This window comes from Periplaneta americana, chromosome 5 (assembly GCF_040183065.1).
Source record: "Periplaneta americana isolate PAMFEO1 chromosome 5, P.americana_PAMFEO1_priV1, whole genome shotgun sequence".
NCBI classification, from domain to species: Eukaryota; Metazoa; Arthropoda; class Insecta; order Blattodea; family Blattidae; genus Periplaneta; species Periplaneta americana.
The window spans coordinates 34,687,951-34,710,074 of record NC_091121.1 but is presented as its reverse complement, the minus strand read 5'-3'; the positions used below and the strand labels follow the sequence as shown (position 1 = coordinate 34,710,074).

The following is a 22,124-nucleotide window of genomic DNA, read 5'->3' as shown; positions in this document are numbered from 1 at the left end:
AACCTATATTAATAATATCGTACTAAAAAATTATATTCAAGAAACGATAAATTCAATTTCAGAGAATATGCTTCAAAATGTTTTTAATAATATGCGTACTGAATTGAAGCCTGCATTGTAATGAACGGCAGCCATTTTCAGCAACTTGTTTAAAAATTCAGATTAGCTTATTTTGAATTGAGGTGGCTAGAAGCAAAGGAATGCTAGTGACATTTGTAATAACATGAGTTAAGTGCATCCAGTGTAAGCTAAAGTATCTAAAGTTTTAGTGGCAAAGGGATATTTTAATCTCATCACACATTAAAATTTAAATAAAAATTTCACCGATTTTACGAAAGCTTAATATTTAAACCCCATTTTCTCAAAAGTAAGTTAATTGCACTTACAGCCCTTTACTTATGAGCCCTCAATTTAAATGCACTCTCTATATTGTATGTTAACCCCAATAATGAATATGCTAAATATAGTAGACATTACATAACGAACATAGCCGCCTGAAATGTTGAGTTTTTGAAAAAAAAAATGTTACTACTCCACTGTATTTTGATAAATTGCATAAAAGTGATCATCAAATTGAAAATCGTAATATCGTATTTCCCTACAACATAAATGGATACAGTAATTTTCTCTCCTCCTATAGCGAGTAAAATGATTAGTTTACATATTGCACTAGTAACATCAAACTCCTGTAATGGAAGGGGGCAACAGTGTTTCCGAGTATAGCCAGGTTAATGTTAAAAATGTTGGTAAAAATAAAGTGATGTTCCTGTATTTTATAAGGCTTATCGTGTTCAGCAGTATCAAATAACATAACCTATATTATATTATGTTAATAAACCATTAATTATTAATTGATATGATAGGTCCATTAATTTTCAATTAACTGTATTACTAAACGAAAATTGTCGTTTTATAAAGCTTCATTATGTTTATCAGTATCAAACACCATAACATTATAACAATTTGGAGAATGGTCAACCTTCTTACTGTCCGCCATTATCTACAATGCACAAAACATACCAGTGTCTCCAACAGAGTGTACGGAAAGTCGCTAGATTTCTCATTATCAACGAAAAGATTAAATTTTGTCACTATGGGGTGCTAAAAAGGTCGCTAAATCCCTATTTAAGCCATGTAAAAGTTAAAAGAAATTGTCGTTGGAAAAGAGTTAAAGTCGCTAAATTGGCAACACTGAACAAACCTGTACAACATACCCCACGCATCACATACTTCACCTGTTTATGCGATGTTGCCAAATTCTTTTCACGTGAACTTAGATTGCATTTGAACGAAGGTAATTTGATCGCAGAAAAGTTTTATACAATAGAAGAAGTGTCTGAACTCGGTTCACTTTCCGATCTTTGATCAAAGTTGATCTTTAGTCAGGGATTTTTATACAATTGGGCCTAAATGTGCAGTTATGTGCGCGGATCGCCGGTCTGTGCAGACTGCATCATTCAAGGGTTGCTCTTACCAGTTCTTAGCTGGAGGGGTGTACAATAATCTATTCTGCGCTTCTAGGGTTGGATTAAATATGCATTTGGACATTATAAACACACTTAGCAGAAGAAAAAAAAGACGTTTATTATCAGTGTCTATATTTGACAATTGTAATACAAAAAACTTTAGGCTTAATCATTATACTTGACAAAGTAGTGGTTTGTAAAGCATAATTTATTAATGTGATTTTTATGTAGTATTTGAAGGAAAAGAATATTGCAGTAAATTCGAAACAACAACAAACGAACACAGTATTTCATTTTACGTAGTAGGTACTAATTATTTTTCATTCTTTCATTGTTCGTCAAGCATTATTATTTATTGGGACCATTGGTACACAAATGTTGAAGAAAATATACTCCCAATTAATTACATGCAGTAGGACATTGTGAAGTTTTTACACTGAAATAATTTCCTTGCTGTATGCCAATATAAGTTAACATTAATATTAATAAATAATATAAATTAAGCTTAGAATTTAAATTCACATATAGTTTATTTGGAAAACGTTGAGAGCAAATATTGACAAGTTGGCAGCGTTACTGAAAGAAATTAAAAGTATAGTTCAAAAGGTTTATGTCAGGTTAAATATTTATTAATGTAAGTATATTAGCATAATATAGTGATGTGAGATGGAAAATTTGCCATTATATATTTTTCCAGAAAAATTTTCCGCCTTGCAAATAGTTGCTTTCTTCGCTCCTTACAACTTCAAGAGCCTTAATGTATTCCTCACTTACCAGCTTATGAAATGAAAAACATATGTCGTCTAATCTTTGATGGCTGTGTTAGTACAGACTCTAAAACAACGCCAATGTCAAGTTCGTTTTGCCGTGAGAGTACTGATTAACTTTACTAATCTGATCTAAACTGTCACAACACTATTACCACGACATGGGCTGATGAAAGCCTTTCATTTTAAAATAATTATTGTTAGCTGAGGAAAACATTGTAACAATTATGTTAGATGATTCGTAATTTCTCTTCTTCGTTATCTGTGAACTCCTCACTTTATTTATCGTAACTCATTCACAGACACAGCCAAATCAGCACCTGTACTGAAATTGCGTTACTGAAACAAAAGCTGATATGCTGTTGCAGCTCTGTATAGCCCTGTCGCGTTCCCCTCCAAGGCGATTCACTCCCTCCAGGTAGAGGAATAGAAAGTGCACATCGCACAGAGACTACTGCACAATGTTCAGGGTTTTGGCATGCCTGTTATAGTTAGTCTACAGTAATAGAATACTTGCATGTATAGTGTGTGAGAAGTAAAATCCTCTGCAGAACAATTTCTGAATTCGAAAATTTGTTTCGGTGAATTTTCCGATAAATTTCCCACCTGACCAAATCAATGAGGTTTCTTCACTCCATTCATATCCTCAAGTGCTGTATACTTGTATTGTTCACTCAGTATTCTCATTAACCACTAGCGTATTAAACTCGTAGTCGTCTGATGATAGCTGTGTTAATGTAACTCCAAACCAGGGCGTTTTCACCATTGCTATGAAGTTAGGTACAGCATTCATAATGGTTAACAAACAGCGCTGATGAATATATTGTTATGAGTACTTTAAGTTACTGGCAATGAGTTAATCTAAATTATTTCAACACTTATTTGCTCAACATGAGGCTAAAATATGATCATTATTTGTAATAATTCGAAATGGAAATATAACAATTTGAAATTTATCCATTGAAGAGGTGGAAAAATTTAAATATCTTGAAGCAGCAGTAACAAATATAAATGGCATTTGGGAGGAAATAAAACGCAGAATAAATATGGGTCAAACCAATGGATTTCAAGTTACCAGACAAAATATATATTTAATATTAGATCAGTATAAAATAAGCAAATGTGTTCGCATATAATTATAGGCCTATGTGTTTCATACTTGTATAAGCAAAAACAATAATAATAACAGCAATAAATTTCATGACTACAATAGTTTCGATGCTACATATTGTGTTATCGTAAATGTAAATTAGTCCTAGAATATAAATTATCTTCACTGCTTGATCATTTGTTTAACTATAGAAAGGTGGGAACCCTAGTTCTTACTCTTTACACAGGGAAATCATTTCATTTTTACTTCAATTTTTATTGCACCTGAGTTTTTGAATGTACTTCACTCCCACCCCTTCTAATAGTAAACTTACAACCGTTCTCCACACAGAACCAAGGCCGCGTATGCAGTATTGAGTTAGTGAGTATAGTACGTTCCAGAAATATGTTCGCGTTTTCCAGTGACGAAAGAGCTTTAAATATTGAACCACATTTTCGCACAGATACTGTCGTCCGTTTGACTACGTCGCATCCCCGTTTCCCCCACCTGCTTCTGTTCGCCCCTCTGTAAAGTCTAGTAGCTGGGCTGTGTTAGCTCTTTTTTGCAGAAAATATTAATTTCTGTTAGGAATTGTACGTCTACGTAATATTATACAACTGTTTAAAATAACTTAAATAAAAGGGTCTCGTTAAGTAATTAATTGTCACTTGATTTCCTCCATTTCTACGACTCTGCGACAAAACCACTTGGACGGACAGTAGATAGCATGTCTGTGTAATTTTATCTTTTCGGATCGAGCAGAAGTGAAGATTAAATTTACAGTACGTAAGGTACTCTTTTATAGATTAGGTACAGAATAATTTCAACATGAGTTACTCCTACGAAGGACGAAACTGGTAATTGGAATTAGGTAGAATAGTCTATAGTGCGATAATATGCACAAAAGAACTGAAGCCTGTGTCGAAATGAACGGCCACCATTTTCAAAAATGTGTTTAAATATCCATATTATGATTATTTTCCAATTTAACTTCATTTTCTATATTGTACGCTAATGTGCTGTAACAGTACAATATACATTGCATAATGAATACGTCCGAATGGATAACTCAATTCGTGAGTAAAAACACTAAGTGTTAATACAGTACTGTATTTTGATTAAAGAAAAACCTAATGAAAATTATCAAACTCAAAATTGGGATATTTCATAGTTTACATAAATGGATGAACTATTTCCTTCCCTCCAACATCTAGTAAAGTGATTTGTATTTTACTCCAGTATCATCGAACTCCAGTCTTGGAAGGGGGAGCAAGCGGTGTTTCCGGTTCTAGACCTTTAATCCAAAGATATAGCCAGGTTAATATTAAAAATTTTAGTAAAAATAAAATGATGTCCCTGTATGTACGATTCATTTTGCCATTATTTTTAATTGTAGGTTTTAATAATAGAGGATAGAAAGTTATATTCAACATAAAGAAATTTATCTATAAGAGATCTCACTTCAGAGAATAGCTTCTCTATCCACATAAGCTGCCAGGTACCACAGCTTGGAGCTACCTCTGGTCAGAGAGGACGGACTATATAAGCTTCTTAGCCGTTGTGAAAAAAAGTTGGGCTAAGGGATGTAAAATCCCGAATAAGACGCCAGACATATTGTTGTAAGGTTAAAAAAGGACCTTATACCTACAGTACTATATAATCATTCAGAGATATCAACGACCTCGCGCCTGTTAGACAAGGTGGCTTTTTATCGTCTCCTGCTAGAATTTAGAATGCATCCAAAACACTTGCTCCTACTCTTGTGATAAATTGGAAACTGCCAAGATCCAAAAGTTTGTACATACAGACAACTTGTTGTGAAATGAGTCGATATTTATCGACTTTACTTTAGTAGGTTATTTTACGACGCTTTATCAACATCTCAGGTTATTTAGCGTCTGAATGAGATGAAGGTGATAATGCCGGTGAAATGAGTCCGAGGTCCAACACCGAAAGTTACCTAGTATTTGCTCACATTGGGTTGAGGGAAAACCCCGGAAAAAACCTCAACCAGATAACTTGCCCCGACCGGGAATCGAATCCGGTTCACCTGGTTTCGCGGCTAGACGTGCTAACCGTTACTCCACGATATTTATCGATGTGAGAAGTTATTGACTATTTACTTTAATCTTACAGAATATTAATTTTTACGTAGAATAACATGTTATTGTGCAGACCATATGGCGGGTATAACGGGATACACACTGCCCGGCGAAAGCGACGAAAATCTGTTACCGTGGTTTCAAGGTCGAAAGAGGGGAAGAGGGGACAGGTTATATGGCCTGAATGGTCTCCGCGAGTACTAAAGGCTGTGTGATGAATCTTGTCTCACTGTGAAAAGAGAGAGAAAGGAGATATGTCTTACTTCTTCCGTGTTGTTATGGCGATGGGAGCGGTGCCGTCCATCCATCCAGTGGCGGAAGGAACTAGTTGATCCATTCTGTAGCGCAAAATAAAATAACAAAACATCTCTCTTCGTACTGTGTAGCTCCGTCACTGAGCTTGTCTTTCAAGAAACTGAGTTCCGGCAGCCTGTACAATAACAAGATTTTAAAAGGCATCTTGAAAATTTACAACTCTCCTATAATCTCCACCCTCATTTGAAGGGACTTGGTTTTATTGCTACTGAGACAAGATAAACCTTACCAGGCATAGATCGTGCGTGAGTTTCATTCATTAAAGTTGCGCCATGACAATATGTGCATTATATATTTTTTTAATTGAAATTTATATTTATTTATTTACGGTACCATAGGTCGCCACTTCATTAGTCATTGCAGCCCGAAAGAGCAGAAACTTGTGCTCGGGCGCAGTTCAGTTTGGTTATACAAAATATTTTACTGAATCGAACAGTGTTCACTCAGAACAATAACATTAATGTAGTATAGAATGCAGGTAGCATGTAATAATCTTTACAAATCAATAGAAACTACCAAAGTACATCTTAGCATTAAACTACAAATTTAAACTCGAAGGGCCAGATATTCTTAGCGCGGGCTTCCGGTGGATGATCAGCGAACTAAAATTTTTCGTATTCATAAACCAGTGTTAGCGATATGATATGATATGAATCCTGTACAAGTAACCAGTCGATAGCCGGGGCTAATTTAGCACGCTCGTAGCGTGGGCTAGCGAAATGTCTATGAATAGCATCATATTACTTTAAAATAGAACAAATTAATATAATTTATTTCTTAAATCTGTCCTATCAATTCTATTTATCTGAGAGTTAGCTTTAATTAATTAGTTACAATATTCACATTTTTGCTGTGTTTTATCCAGCAGTTGTGTGGCATTTGGGTGAATTTAGAAAGAAACTGTAATTGTCCTGGTATGCGAATTTCGTTTATTCATATCTTCTCTTTATCCTTTCCCTTTTCTCTTCTAACTTCTTTCTCATTTCTCCTTATCTTTGGATCTAGAACTACGTATTTGTTTTTGCGACGTTATGTCACCAACAACTAGGTAACGATGTTAAAAAGTGACACATTTGAACCAGTTACATCTTTTGAAAAAATAAACACAGCAAAAAGGAAAGTACAACACCACCAGGTAGACAAAGGAGTCCCATTACCTGAAATATACGCACGAAACCCGTTGGACCCTCAAGACCAGCGATACAGGTTGGGACAGAATACCACGAGAACTGCGTTCAGGCGGCATTTAATTAGTTAATTAACTAGTTCATTAATTAATTCATTCATTCATTTGGGCGGCGTCCACACCTGTGGAGTAACGGGTAGCGCGTCTGGCCGCGAAACCAGGTGGCCCGGGTTCGACTCCCGGTCGGGACAAGTTACCTCGTTGAGGTTTGTTCCGGGGTTTTCCCTCAACAAAATATGAGCAAATGCTCAGTAATTTTCGTTGCTGGACCCCGGACTCATTTCACCGGCATTATCACCATCATCTCATACAGACGCTAATTAAAAAATGTCACCTGTACTTTGGATTTGGCCCTAAAGTTACAGAGTTAATTTAAATTCAGTTTTTTGCTTTCCTTGTAAAATTTTCTCTTTTGCGGTTAGCAGGTTTACACTCTAAGCCGACGATATGATATGATATGATATGATATGATATGATATGATATGATATGATATGATATGATATGATATGATATATGATATGATATGATATGATATGATATGATATGATATGATATGATATGATATGATATGATATGATATGATATGATATGATATGATATGATATGATATGATATGATATGATATGATATGGTATATGATATGATATGATATGATATGATATGATATGATATGATATGATATAATGATATGATATGATATGATATGATATGATATGATATGATATGATATGATATGATATATTTACGTCATAGTACTTCTTTACATTTAATGGTGTACCTCACATTTCTTTGTATGTGATGCCACCATTAACATATTATATTAATTAACACATTATTAGCAGTACACCTATACACAAACACTCCAATTTACACTATATACGTTTTTCTACTCGGTCTATTGTCCCCTTCAATATTTATCCTACATTTCCTTTCCTATTCTCTATTTGTTCACTAATCCTAATATATCTAATATTATATACTACATATAACCTCCCTTTTTTTCTCTAACTAATATTTACTAAAATCTCAATTTCACTTTTTTATACATTATCATATTATATTGACTATTCAATAACTGAAAAAAATGCAATACATATTTTCGCCAATATCGCAGAGACCCGTTCTTGCTCACAAACACAGTTCTTCGTCCATAACTCTCCGGCTTAATTCAGTAGTGAGTCCCTCCTACTTTTCCCCTCCCTTTATCTGCATACACCTTCACTCTTTACATTTAATTCAAGAGCTTTTTCAAGATGTTCTGACCAACTGAGCTTATACATATTTATTTTTGTTATATGCTGCTCTTACCGCGTAATTTTCAATTCCCCTCGATTCCTAACAACCAATTATCTGCTTTAAGTTCAGTTAACATGCTCGCTGCCTCTTAATTCTTATTTTCGAGCTACTATTTGGCGGATTCAATATTGTACTTCTCCATGATATAAGAGATTCCAATTATGTATTTCAAATATTTAAACGTAATCATGAATACACCCTTCAGTGCTGTGGTTTCATCAATTTTTGTTCTTTTTTATTTTATTATAGCATCGCTCTTCTTTAGCTATCCATCAACGTCAGCCCTACAACTCATTTGTATGTATATACCTTTGCTTTTAGATTTATTTTTTGTTGTTTTTATATTCGTATAACCTTCAGAACGTCATGATATAAGTATTACTGATATCATAGAAAAGTGTGCAATTAATACAAAGTCATTTGTAACTATCCCATATGATTATTATTTACTTACTTACTTACATACTCGCTTTTAAGGAACCCGGAGGTTCATTGCCGCCCTCACATAAGCCCGCCATTGGTCCCTATCCTGAGCAAGATTAATCCATTCTCTATCATCATATCCCACTCCCTCAAATCCATTTTAATATTATCTTCCCATCTACGTCTCGGCCTCCCCAAAGGTCTTTTTCCCTCCGGCCTCCCAGCTAACACTCTATATGCATTTCTGGATTCGCCCATACGTGCTGCATGTCCTGCCCATCTCAAACGGCTTGATTAAATGTTCCTAATTATGTCAGGTGAAGAATACAAAGCGTGCAGTTCTGTGTTGTGTAACTTTCTCCATTCTCCTGTAACTTCATCCCTCTTAGCCCCAAATATTTTCCTATGCACCTTATTCTCAAACACCCTTCATCTCTGTTTCTCTCTCTAAGTGAGAGTCCAAGTTTCACGAACCATAAAGAACAACCGGTAAAATAACTGTTTTAAAAATTCTAACTTTCAGATTTTTCGACAGCAGACTGGATGATAAAAGTTCCTCAACCGAATAATAACAGACATTTCCCATATTTATTCTGTGTTTAATTTCATATGATTATTATTTAGTAAGTATTAATACTACAGTCGAAGAAAAATAATGCCAAGATCTGTAATGAGCTCCTTTGTCTACCTGGTGGCGTTAGTCTGATATCACACTTGACCAAGATTATCCTGGGAATACTAAATCGACGTTTATATTCTAAGATGGAAGAACAGTTGGAAGAGGAGCAATTTGGCTTCAGGAAGGGAAAAGGTACGAGAGATACAATTGGACTCCTAAGAGCAATTGGCGAAAGATACCTAGAGAAGAATAAAGAAGTGTATGTGGTATTTGTGGACCTAGAAAAGGCTCTTGACATAGTGGATTGGAATAAACTGATGGGGATCCTAAAGAAAATTGATGTGGATTGGAAAGAGAGAAACTTGTTCAGTAATCTTTATATGAAACATCGAGTCAAAATCATGATAGGAGAAGAAATGTCAGAAGGAAGTGAAATAGGAAGAGGAGTGCGCTAAGGATGCACTTAATCACCTAAAAATTTTCTTGGAGAATTTAGTGAAGAACAGTTTTAGAACATGGGAGCTCTCCACTTGCTCTACTGCCTCATTTAGAATTCGCAAGCTTATCTTCTGTATTTTTCTTCCTATGACTATGCTCTTCGTCTTATTTGCATTTATCTTCATTCCATAATGTTCACAGCTGTCATTTAGTTCCAGTAGCACATCCTTTAGTATCATTTCCTCTTCTGCTAACAACGCCATATCATCAGTAAATCTTATACACCTTATTCTTCCTCCTACTATCACTCCTCCCATGTTCTGAAAACAGTTCTTTACTAAATCCTCCAAGTTAACAATAAGTTGGACTGTGTTGGTTTATTTTATTATATAACATTATATGCACCTAAGCTTAATACAAAATTTCGAAATTTATTTTGCATACCAAGGGCAAATACTGAATCCCACAAAAATTCCCCAGTTTTCCAAATGTTACAGTTATACAATAAATTACATCCTCATCCGAATGTTGATATTTTCAATATGAATTCTCTCGATACAGAATTATTTGTTATCATATTTTACAGAATATTGTTGTTCGTTAATTTGAAGCTACTTTCACACCTCATTTCATTTTTCCTTTTCCTTTTTCTTTCTCTTATTTCTATTTTGTTTCAGTTTTTAATAAGTGTATGTTTCCTTTACCTTGTTTATTTTTTATAAATTAGTTTGTCAGTCTTGAACATTGTAATGGGCTTTGCCTGTTATGTTCAATAAATAAATAAATAAATAAATAAATAAATAAATAAATAAATAAATAAATAAATAAATAAATAAATAAATAAATAAATAAATAAATAAATAAATAAATAAATAAATAAATAAATAAATAAATAAATAAATAAATAAATAAATAAATAAATAAATAAATAAATAAATAAATAAATAAATAAATAAATAAATAAATAAATAAATAAATAAATAAATAAATAAATAAATAAATAAATAAATAAATAAATAAATAAATAAATAAATAAATAAATAAATAAATAAATAAATAAATAAATAAATAAATAAATAAATAAATAAATAAATAAATAAATAAATAAATAAATAAATAAATAAATAAATAAATAAATAAATAAATAAATAAATAAATAAATAAATAAATAAATAAATAAATAAATAAATAAATAAATAAATAAATAAATAAATAAATAAATAAATAAATACGTAAGTAAGTAAATAAATAAATAAATAAGATGGACGGACGGACAGACGGACAGACAGACAGATGTTGGACAAGGTAGGTGATAAAGGACATCCTTGACGTACTCCTCTACCAATTTCACTTCCTTCTGACATTTCTTCTCGTATCCTGATTTTGATTCGTTGTTCATATAAAGGTTACTGATCAGTCTCCTCTCTTTCCAATCCACATCAATTTTCTTCAGGATCCCCATCAGTTTAATCCAATCCACTCTGTCAAAAGCCTTATTTCTTGAATTTCTTTTCATTGCATTAAAATTAATAAGATGTAATAGTTCCTTACTCATAATAATTACACTGTTAACAATTTTATATAAGAATAATTGTTTCAGTTATCACCTAATTTTCTTCTCCTCGTGAGAAATTTTCCTATGTTAAAAAATCAAGACAAAGTATGCACTATTATCGTTAATTGTTCGGAAATATTTATACGGAGAAATGAGGAATGAAACTGTTTCTCGTTGCGTTAAGTAAAATTGATATGTGCAGGCATCATCTTATGTTGTGGATACGCCCTAGAATAAATAAGGGTATTGGCCATCAATGCTGATTGATTTATGAGGGACGGTACATACACTGTTTGATGTGGAAGCTTATATATACACTTCAATTCTGAAGAGTAATGAAGCCAATGACAAATGGAGGCAACAGAAGAGAAGACTCTCTATAATGAAATGTCTCAATAGACGCTCTGTAATGTTTGCCACCCGAAGGAAACCACGCCCACGGAAATAAATCTACAGATATAGCTTATTTTATATGTGTACCGTAAAATGTAAATTAATTGAGATAAATATAAGTCTAACACATCATTCACTATTTACGTAAATTAAATTTAGCAGAAAGATATATCAAGCCTCTTTTTTTTTCCATTTCCGAATTCAGTGTATGAAGCTCTGAAACATTTTTTATTCAGTGTATCACTGTTTATTTACACTAATTTATAAAACAATTAAATTACCGCTTCTTCTGTACGGTTGCGAAACTTTAACTCTCACTTTGCGAGAGGAGCAGAGGTTAAGGTTGTTTGAGAATAAGGGGCTTAGGAAAATATTTGGGGCTAAGTGGGATAAAGTTACAGGAGAATGGAGAAAGTTACACAACATAGAACTACTGCCCGTGCCTCACTTCCTGAGCTGTTTCTTTGCGGGGCGAGACGCAGAGGGGGTGAGTGGGCGGTCCTGGGTACCGCATGTGCCTACTACCCTACGTTCAACACATCGGACTTTTCAGGATTGCTTTCGTCAGCTATGGAGCAAGATCAGCAATGGACAAGCGAATGTATAGGCTGTCCCCTCACAAAACAAATTATGTCCTTCTCATCAATTCCTGTAACTAAACACTAATATCAGTGGTAGACTACAGTCTCTACTTGAGATTATCGACCTAATTGCGATTACGGTTGTCACGTGTACACATCCGTAAACTCTTTCCTCTATGGCAGTGTTTCTCAAACGTTTTTCCACCGCGAAACCCCTTTTAATCTAAAGTGTAATTGCGGAATCCTTGTAATATTTTATTAGAATTTAATAGTTAACAGGCAAGTGAGAGCTAGTATCTCAATAATTCTGTTCAGTGGGACGAATGTATTTGTTTTTTAAGCCTGCAATCTGGTTTTATGGCGGAAAGTTGTAGTCTCATTTATGCTATACTTTTGCATTTTGTCTTTTCGGTATTTTGTTTTTGTGGACACATACGCATACATGCGTTTTACTCTTCACCTGACATAATTCACTTACTTATGGCTTTTAAGGAACCCGGAGGTTCATTGCCGCCCTCACATAAGCCCGCCATCGGTCCCTATCCTGAGCAAGATTAATCCTGTGTCTATCATCATTTCCCACCTCCCTCAAATTCATTTTAATATTATCTACCCACCTACGTCTCGGCCTCCCCTAAGGTCTTTTTCCCTCCGGCCTCCCAACTAACACTCTATATACATTTCTGGATTTCGCCCATACGTGCTACATACCCTGCCCATCTCAAGCGTCTGGATTTAATGTTCTTAATTATGTCAGGTGAAGAATACAATGTGTGGAATTCTGCGTTGTATAACTTTCTCCATTCTCCTGTAACTTCATTCCTTTTAGCCCCAAAAATATTTTCCTACGAACGTTATTCTCAAACACCCTTAATCTCTGTTCCTCTCTCGAAGTGAGAGTCCAAGTTTCACAACCATACAGAACAACCGGTAACATAACTATTTTTTAAATTCTAACTTTCAACTTTTTTAAAAGCAGACTGGATGACAAAAGCTTCTGAACCGAATAATAGCTGGCATTTCCCATATTTATTCTGCGTTAAATTTCCTCCCGAGTGTCATTTATATTTGTTACTGTTGCTCCAAGATATTTGAATTTTTCCACCTCTTCGAAGGATAAATCTCCAACTTTTATAGTTCCATTTCGTACAATATTCTGATCACGAGACATAATCATATACTTAGTCTTTTCGGGATTTACTTTCAACCCTATCGCTTTACTTGCTTCAAGTAGAATTTCCGTGTTTGCCCTAATCGTTTGTGGATTTTCTCCTAACATATTCACGTCATCCGCATAAACAAGAAGCTGATGTAACCCGTTCAATTCCAAACCCTGTTGTAGAAGTGCATGTTGAAAAGAGGAAACGTCCTAGAAAAGAGACACCAAAGCAAGAATGACCGACTTTTGTGGAGGTATAATATGCAATTTATGTTATTTATTTATTGTTAACTAAAGATATGTGCGTAATCATACATTTCTATTAAACATGTGACACACTGCTTTGAAAATGAATTACTCAGAAACCACTTTTTTAAATCGGCTATGATATTTTGTATTTAATTTGAGAATGAAATGAAGCATTTTCAATCTTAAGTAAAAATAACAATAAACATTGATTGAAAACTGTGTAATAATGTATTTCACACTGCATCAAACAATACACTCCATAAATTATAACAGGATACTGGAGTTGTTTTTAGTGGTACTTGTTAAAACAACATGAGTCCAAGAACTTAAAAACATATTTTAAGATAGTATGAGGTGAGATAATTAATATACAATATTTTTGTAATCAGACACACTAAAGTATGGTCATCCTGTAAAAATTTTACAGAGCTTACTTAAAAATAATTAGGTATAGACAGTTTTTTTTATATTTTTCTCGGAGCTTATTTTCTGTGACTCATGTGGTTTTAGAAATGACCGATTCAATTTAAAATTTAGTGGTCACAAGACGAATAATAATATGACCACTTCGAATGATATTTAAATGACATTGTAATCTCTCGAATGAGAAAAATGTTTCTAATAAAATCACGGTTGAGAAACGTGGCTGGTGATTTATGAAATCCCTTATATTGAGTCATGCATCCTTATTTTTGGTGTGCAAATTAAGTTCTCAGGTTTCAGGTCTGATTCGTACCATAGACTGTCACGCATATTATAAATGAAGACGAACTTATTGTTAATGAAAATATTTATTTAAATAATTAATTTGTTGTTTATAACACTGATTTTCTCTAACATTGGCCACAATTATACTTGGTGTAGATATATTATTATAAGAGTATGTAGTTACTACATCAACTCGAGGGGAAATTAAACGCAGAATAAATGTAGGAAATCCCTGTTATTCGATTGAAACGCTTTTGTCACTTAGTCTGCTTTCAGGGAAATGCCTGCAATTATTCGGTTGAGAAGCTTTTCTCATTCAGTCTGCTTTAATAAAACTGAAAATTATATTACGGGTTGTGCTGTATGATTATGAAAATTGGACTCTCACTTTGAGAGAGGAACAGAGGTTAAGGTTATTGGGGAATGAGGTGCTTAGGAAAATATTCGGTGCTAAGAGAATGAAGTTACCTCCGGGTTCCTTAAAAGCCATTTTTGAGTAATAGAGTTACTGTATTTTGTAAAATGTGTTATTCCTTTTCGCGATGTTAGTAGGTTCTTCACACGTAATATGTTTCTATTTTGTTGCCTGATATATTGTAGCAATTATCACGATTTAAACTTTGAAGTGGTTTTTAAATTACTTTATGCTCGACCATGCCGAAATGTACTAATTATACATCTGGTAGCAGTCCTTTAATGCATGTCATTAAAGTACACCTACTCATTAAAGTACAGGTCTTCAGCCAATGACGACTCAGGTTACAGCTGTTCAGCCAATGACAGATCAGCTTTCTACCGTTATAAAACCGCAAGTATCGATTATTCTCGGATATGCAATCGAAAGAGAATTAGCGAAAAGTCACGGAGGCTGGAAATCCAATACTGTCGCAGAAGGTTATGTTCTGTTACTATAATAATTAGCGTTAATTGTAAATAATATTCAAATAAATTCAATTTGTCATCTCGTTTTTCAATGTCGAATTCAATAATCAAGGTTATAATATTATCAAGTTTAACGGGACTACGTCAAGGTCAATGACATTATTGTTCCTCGGAAAAAAATCAATACTTTCGCGTCTGCGCACATCTCACAATTCACGACCTAGAACAAGGTCACTTCCGATCTTGTCAGTTACAAATAAAATGTATACATCTGAATACCAGTAATTTCAAGTTAGAAATATGGTCGAGCATAAAAAGTCGTATGAAACTCGCCTATAATGGTAGTTAAGAAGCTCGTATGAAAATGATGAAACGAGCGCAAGCGAGTTTCATAAATATCAATACTCGATTCTTAATTACTATCATTATAGGCTCGTTGCATAATGTACTATTATAATACTGCAGTTCACGTATTTCACATTTTTCTCATGTGAAAAATGTGTAGAATCCAGATGCAATGAGAAATACTTTTCGATAAATGTAGTTAGGGTAAATTTTCGTAATATCGTAATGTGAGTAAAATTGTGATAGTTCTTTTTGAGAATTTATTACAATTTCACTGAACGAGAGGAAGATCGGCTTTTTGCGTCAGCATATTAGGGGAATGTTCTGGACAAATTTCTGCACGAAACAGGTCCTTCTGTCGCTCAGTAAAATTGCAATAAATTCTCAAGAAGAACTATCACAATTTTACCAACCTTTACCCTAAATAACTGATTACATTTATTTCACACTAATCTTTGTTATTAATAAGGAGCGGATTCCTATCTAATTAAAGATTCTTTTTGCGAGTGACAAAACACAATTAACAATGTTAAAAATTCCGAACATGAAGTTTAAAGTTTAGAACCCGAATTTTATTTCACATAAAAACACATTTTCACAAAAAATTTATGTAAATACATATTTTCAGGAAATCTGTTATAAACACATAAATCTTGGAGTTTTTTAATTTAAATAATTTTTTACAAGAACTTTTAAATATTTTAAAACTAAATCAATTATATCACTCAGAAGTATACATTATCTTTTTAAGAATTCTTGGTTGCTTCGTGTTTCTAAGCGCTGTGTGGTGTATCCATGACCCATTTTTGTAATAGTATCGCCTCAAGTTCTGAGAACTGCTAGGCAGCATATCAATGTTATTATTAGAGAATAAATTAACATGGACAAGGAGGAGAGATCTTGCAACACATAATTAGGAATGTTTATTATTGCTGAACATAATTTCATTCCATGCTTTGTTTGTGAAACACAACAGAAAGAGCTCGGGTATGAACATTATTTAATTTAAACAAATCTCTCGCCTTTCGCTCATATCTATCAAGTAAGGCAATACTACTAAGATTTATTACAAATCATCCGTCCTCAAGTGAGGTTGACCAGTGGGATCTGGAATTAACAAACAGAAAAGATAAAGGGAAATGAAACGAGCAAAATAATGAGTCGATTTGTACATTAAAACAAAAATTTGCGTGTTAACATATAGATGATAGTGTAGAATTTGAAGAGGAAGATCCCTGTTATCGGGCTTCGTCGATCGGTATCCTTCAAGATATACTGAAAGGTGGTTGTTTAAAAAACAATTTGGCTTTCCTATTAGCAAATTTAAGCTTTTTGTGTGACATCATAAAAAACTCGAAACATCCAAAAACCTGTTGTCTGAAACAGGGAGGTGCGTGTCGTGGACATTAAACTAGACCCGCTACCAGGTTCAGAAGTACAAGTACTAAGGGACAAATTCCAGAATGTGTTTGGGAAAAACAGTGGATATAAAAAAATGTGTAAAGTTTCTCAAGCATCTGAGGGTGTGCCTATAGGTGAAATTGACTGTGTTTGTGTTCGTGTGACGTTCTTCTCTTTAAATATGCACATTTGACGTCCTGCGATGTGGAAAGATCGTTTTCACAGTATAAGTCGTTGTTCAGAGATAATCGGCATGTATTTGTGATGGAGAAATTGGAGATGATCTTTGTTGTTCACTGCAATTCTCGGCCAAATACTAGCACTCTAGTGTGAGTACCTAGTAACATTTTTCATTTCAAGCTAAGTAAGGTATTTTTGTCATATTTAAAAAAATATATATATATTTATTTTTAGCAAATATTTTCGTACTTTTTAGCATATAAAAATAAATATATTTAAATTTTTTAGCAAATAAAAATCCGCTCCCTATAAATATTAAATAGGACCTTTCCTCGCTACATTTTCACAGTATTCTACAGTACTTTCATTTCAGATTTCGCCTCTCAGCAATCGAAGAAAAAGTGAAATGATTTTCTGACAAACCTGGTAGACTATTCCCTTGGGATTAGTGGCAAGGTTCCCTGACATTTTGCCCACTTTCTTGAAAACCTCTTGGGGTGTGTCAGGCAGCATGATCTCACTCACGAACAGTTGGTCGGCCCCGTTCGATGAACCGGGAGACAAGATTCCCCTCACGGCCTTTCTTCACCCTCCAACCCATCTGACCCACACACGTAGCGTGGCTCCTGTACTATCTATTACGCTACTGCATTGCAGAACAAATTTTCAATAAGCTTTATTGTCCAGCTGTATACTCTTCTTCTTGAGTCTTAACATTGTGCTTCATGTAAGGGATTCTACCTCCGTACAACAAGCGACTAAGTTCCATTCTGTAGTGCTTTGAGGACAGTACGAGACAAAATTATGTTCACCGCCACAAACACGGATATTTCACGGGATATAGAGAAAAGGAGCCTAATTTGGGGGGTTAAATACTTACTTATTGGCTTTTAAGGAACCCGGAGGTTCATTGCCGCCCTCACATAACCCCACCATCGGTCCCTATCCTGAGCAAGATCAATCCAGTCTCTATCATCATATCTCACCTCCCTCAAATCTATTTTAATATTATCTTCCCATCTACGTCTCGGCCTCCCCAAAGGTATTTTCCCCTCCGGCCTCCCAACTAACACCATACATGGATTTCTGGATTCGCCCATACGTGCTACATGCCCTACCCATCTCAAACGTCTGGATTTAATGTTCCTAATTATGTCAGGTGATGCATACAATGCGTGCAGTTCTGTGTTGCGTAACTTTCTCCATTCTCCTGTAACTTCATCCCTCTTAGCCCCCAAATATTTTCCTAAGCACCTTATTCTCCTCTCTCAAAGTGAGAGTCCAGGTTTCACAACCATAAAGAACAACCGGTAATATAACTGTTTTGTAAATTCTAACTTTTAGATTTTTTGACAGCAGACTGGATGATAAAAGCTTCTCAACCGAATAATAACAGGCATTTCCCATATTTATTCTGTGTTTAATTTCCTCCCGAGTATAATTTATATTTGTTACTGTTGCTCCCAGGTATTTGAACTTTTCCACCTCTTCAAAGGGTAAATTTCCTACTTTTATATTTCCACTTCGTACAATATTCTGGTCACGAGACATAATCATATACTTTGTCTTTTCGGGATTTACTTCCAAACCTATCTCTTTACTTGCTTGAAGCGGGGGGTCAAATACTCTGTAGAAATATATAAACAAACGGAAATAACTTTTAAGTACAAAATTTTGTTTATTTCAGTAATTCATATTATACATTACAGTCCCTCAGTTGGAATCTTCTGTTATGGAAACTTCTAATTTGGAAAGCTAGCTGACTCCGCCCACTACAGGAATACCACTCAATACGTTACTGATAAGACGATCGCTTTGCTCAGGCTCGACGTTGACATCAAAGGATACAGTAAAGAAGAAGATAGAAATACATTTTCACTTATCCTATAACTGAAGACACAAACTTAAACCAAAATTATTTTAGTATCTGAATATTTACATATACAGATATAAGTCGACCTGGTTGGCGAGTTGGTATAGCGCTGGCCTTCTATGGCCAAGGTCGCGGGTTCTATCCCGGGTCAGGTCGATGGCATTTAAGTGTGCTAAAATGCGACAGTCTAATGTCATAGATTTACTGGCATGTAAAAAAACTCGTGCGGGAGTAAATTCAGGCACATCCGGCGACGCTGATATAACCTCTGCAGTTGCGAGCGTTGTTAAATAAAACATAACATTTACAAATATTTACAAATAAACTTTTCTGTTTTCTTGACTTAGCAACACTGAATTTGTACAGAAGTATCGAGTGTGGGTACTTTTTGAAAAGCTCTTAATGAGCACTATTCAAATATATATATATATATATATATATATATATATATATATATATATATAGGGTGTTAAATTTAATATAAGAGGGTTGGAGTTACTTCTGGTTAAACCGGAAGTAGAAAAAACTCGGTAATACCATTATTGAGTTCTTAGTATATGGTTATCCTCACATACCAAGTTTCATGTCAATGAACCATATTCTTCAAAAGTTATTTAGGTGGTGCGGGACTTTTAACTAACCCTGTATATATATTACAGCGTTGCATTTCTCTTCTCTTTATATATTGTTATTTTTCCTACTACCAGCGGTTGAAAACCTACACTTTTTGTAATTAAATATTCTTTCATTCCTTCTTTCGTTCCTTCGTTCATCAGTTCCACCCATTTATTCCTTCGTTCCTTCCTTCTTTCATTAGTTCATTCGTTTATTCGTTCATCCCTTCAATCTTTCTTTTGTTCATTCATTCTTTCGTTCCTTAATTCGAGTCGGCCTTATTGGCGCAGTTGGTATAGCGCTGGCCTTCTATGCCCGAAGTTGCGGGTTCGATTCCGGGCCAGGTCGATGGCATTTAAGTGTGCGACAGGCTCATGTCATAGATTTACTGGCATGTGAAAGAATTCCTGCGGGACAAAATTTCGGCACACCGGCGACGCTGATATAACCTCGACAGTTGAGAGCGTCGTTAAATAAAACATAAGATTTTTTTCCCCTTAATTCGTTCTTTCACTCTTTCTTTCTTTCATTTATTGGTTCCTACATTAATTAATTAATTAATTCATTCATTCATTCATTCACTTATTCAGTAATTAAATCATGTGCTTATTCATTCATTCGTTCGTTTCTACTTTCGTTCGTCCGTCCATTAGTGCAGCCATTCGTTCATTCATGCACTCAGTCATTGGTTCGTTCATTTGTTCATTCATTCATTTATTCCTTCGTTCGTCCGTCCATTCGTGCAGCCATTCGTTCATTCATTCTTTCGTTCATTCATGCACTCAGTTATTGGTTCATTCATTTGTTCATTCATTCATTTGTTCATTCATTCATTTATTCCTTCGTTCGTCCGTCCATTCGTGCAGCCATTCGTTCATTCATTCTTTCGTTCATTCATGCACTCAGTCATTGGTTCATTCATTTGCTCATTCATGCACTCAGTCATTGGTTCGTTCATTTGTTCATTCATTTATTCCTTCGTTCTTCCGTCCATTCGTGCAGCCATTCGTTCATTCATTCTTTCGTTCATTCATGTACTCAGTCATTGGTTCGTTCATTTGTTCATTCATTCATTTATTCCTTCGTTCGTCCGTCCATTCGTGCAGCCATTCGTTCAATCATTCTTTCGTTCATTCATGTACTCAGTCATTGGTTCATTCATTTGTTCATTCATTTATTTATTCCTTCGTTCGTCCGTCCATTCGTGCAGCCATTCATTCAATCATTCTTTCGTTCATTCATGTACTCAGTCGTTCATTTGTTCATTCATTCATTTAGTCATTGGTTCGTTCATTTGTTCATTCATTCATTTATTCATTCGTTCGTTCGCCCATTCGTTCATTCATCCATAAATTCGATAATTCGTTCGTTCATTCATTCACCTATTCATTCGTTCATATATTTATTTGTTGTTTCATTCATTCATTCATTCATTCCATTCATTCATTTCGTTCGCTCGTTCATTCATTCATGTATAATCCTAGTATCTGAGCTTTAAAGGAACGAAGTATTTGATGAAGCTTTGGATAGAAATGAAGGCCCATAACTACAACAGAGTACAAAGGCTCTTGGTGTAAGATAATAACTTGTGACATTGCCATTAAGCACAGTCTGATGAAGGAACTTCTTGGATTCCGGGCGTGCAAGCGTGCGTGCTGTTTGATAGATTTGAAGCTAATTTTGAGCGGTTGCTTGCAAGTGATCCCGAGAGATGGTTGCTCCTTCACTTTTGTAATAACGTTTAAAGCATCGTAACGTTGTATAAGAACCGGAGTTTCCACTTTAAACGAGTTGTCGCAGAACTTGAAGTACCAAGTAATCCATTTGGGAATGAGTCAACAGAGCAGTATGATATCAAAGTCAACAGTATTCCCAGCTCTGCACGATACTGCTGTTGCTGCTAACTCAGCTCATTCTTCAAGCTAAGAACATAGTTTCTGTAGATAAAGTAATTTTACCACTAATGGTTTCTTTGACATTCGCAGTTTGAAGTCAGCGAATTTATTATACAGGGTGGACCGCTCAAATGTAGACTACCTAATTTCAATTGTATGTGACTGGTGAACGGTTGAAGATAGAACCTTACGGTAACGTTTATATGAAAGGAAAACTCAACAAGTTTCGAATCCTGTCGGTAGATGCTGCCCAGACACGGTTTCTTTTCGTAGATTGTATCGATTGTCAAAATGGCGACACCGCAGATGAAAGCGCAAACTGTGTTGTGGTATGCGGAGTTTAAATCAATTGTTAGAGTTCAAAGGGAGTATCGGCGAGTGTTTAACCACGATGCTCCAACTGCTAAAAGCATTAAGAAGTGGCACGATACATTTTTAGCTACAGGATCGGTGTTGAAGAAGCATGGTGGTGGTCGTAGAACATCCGACGAAATGGTTACAAATGTTCAAGCCGCGTATGAGCGAAGCCCGCGGAAGTCATTAAGAAGAGCTTCGCGGGAACTTCAAGTACCAAAATCAACATTG

At 34.8% G+C, this 22,124-nt stretch overlaps 1 protein-coding gene across 1 annotated transcript in view; it reads left to right on the top strand.

Moving 5' to 3' along the window:
* LOC138699525 (neural cell adhesion molecule 2-like) overlaps positions 1 to 22,124 on the top strand; it is a 1,056,814-nt gene that overhangs the window by 504,255 nt on the left and 530,435 nt on the right. The gene's annotated exons all lie outside the window — the stretch shown is intronic.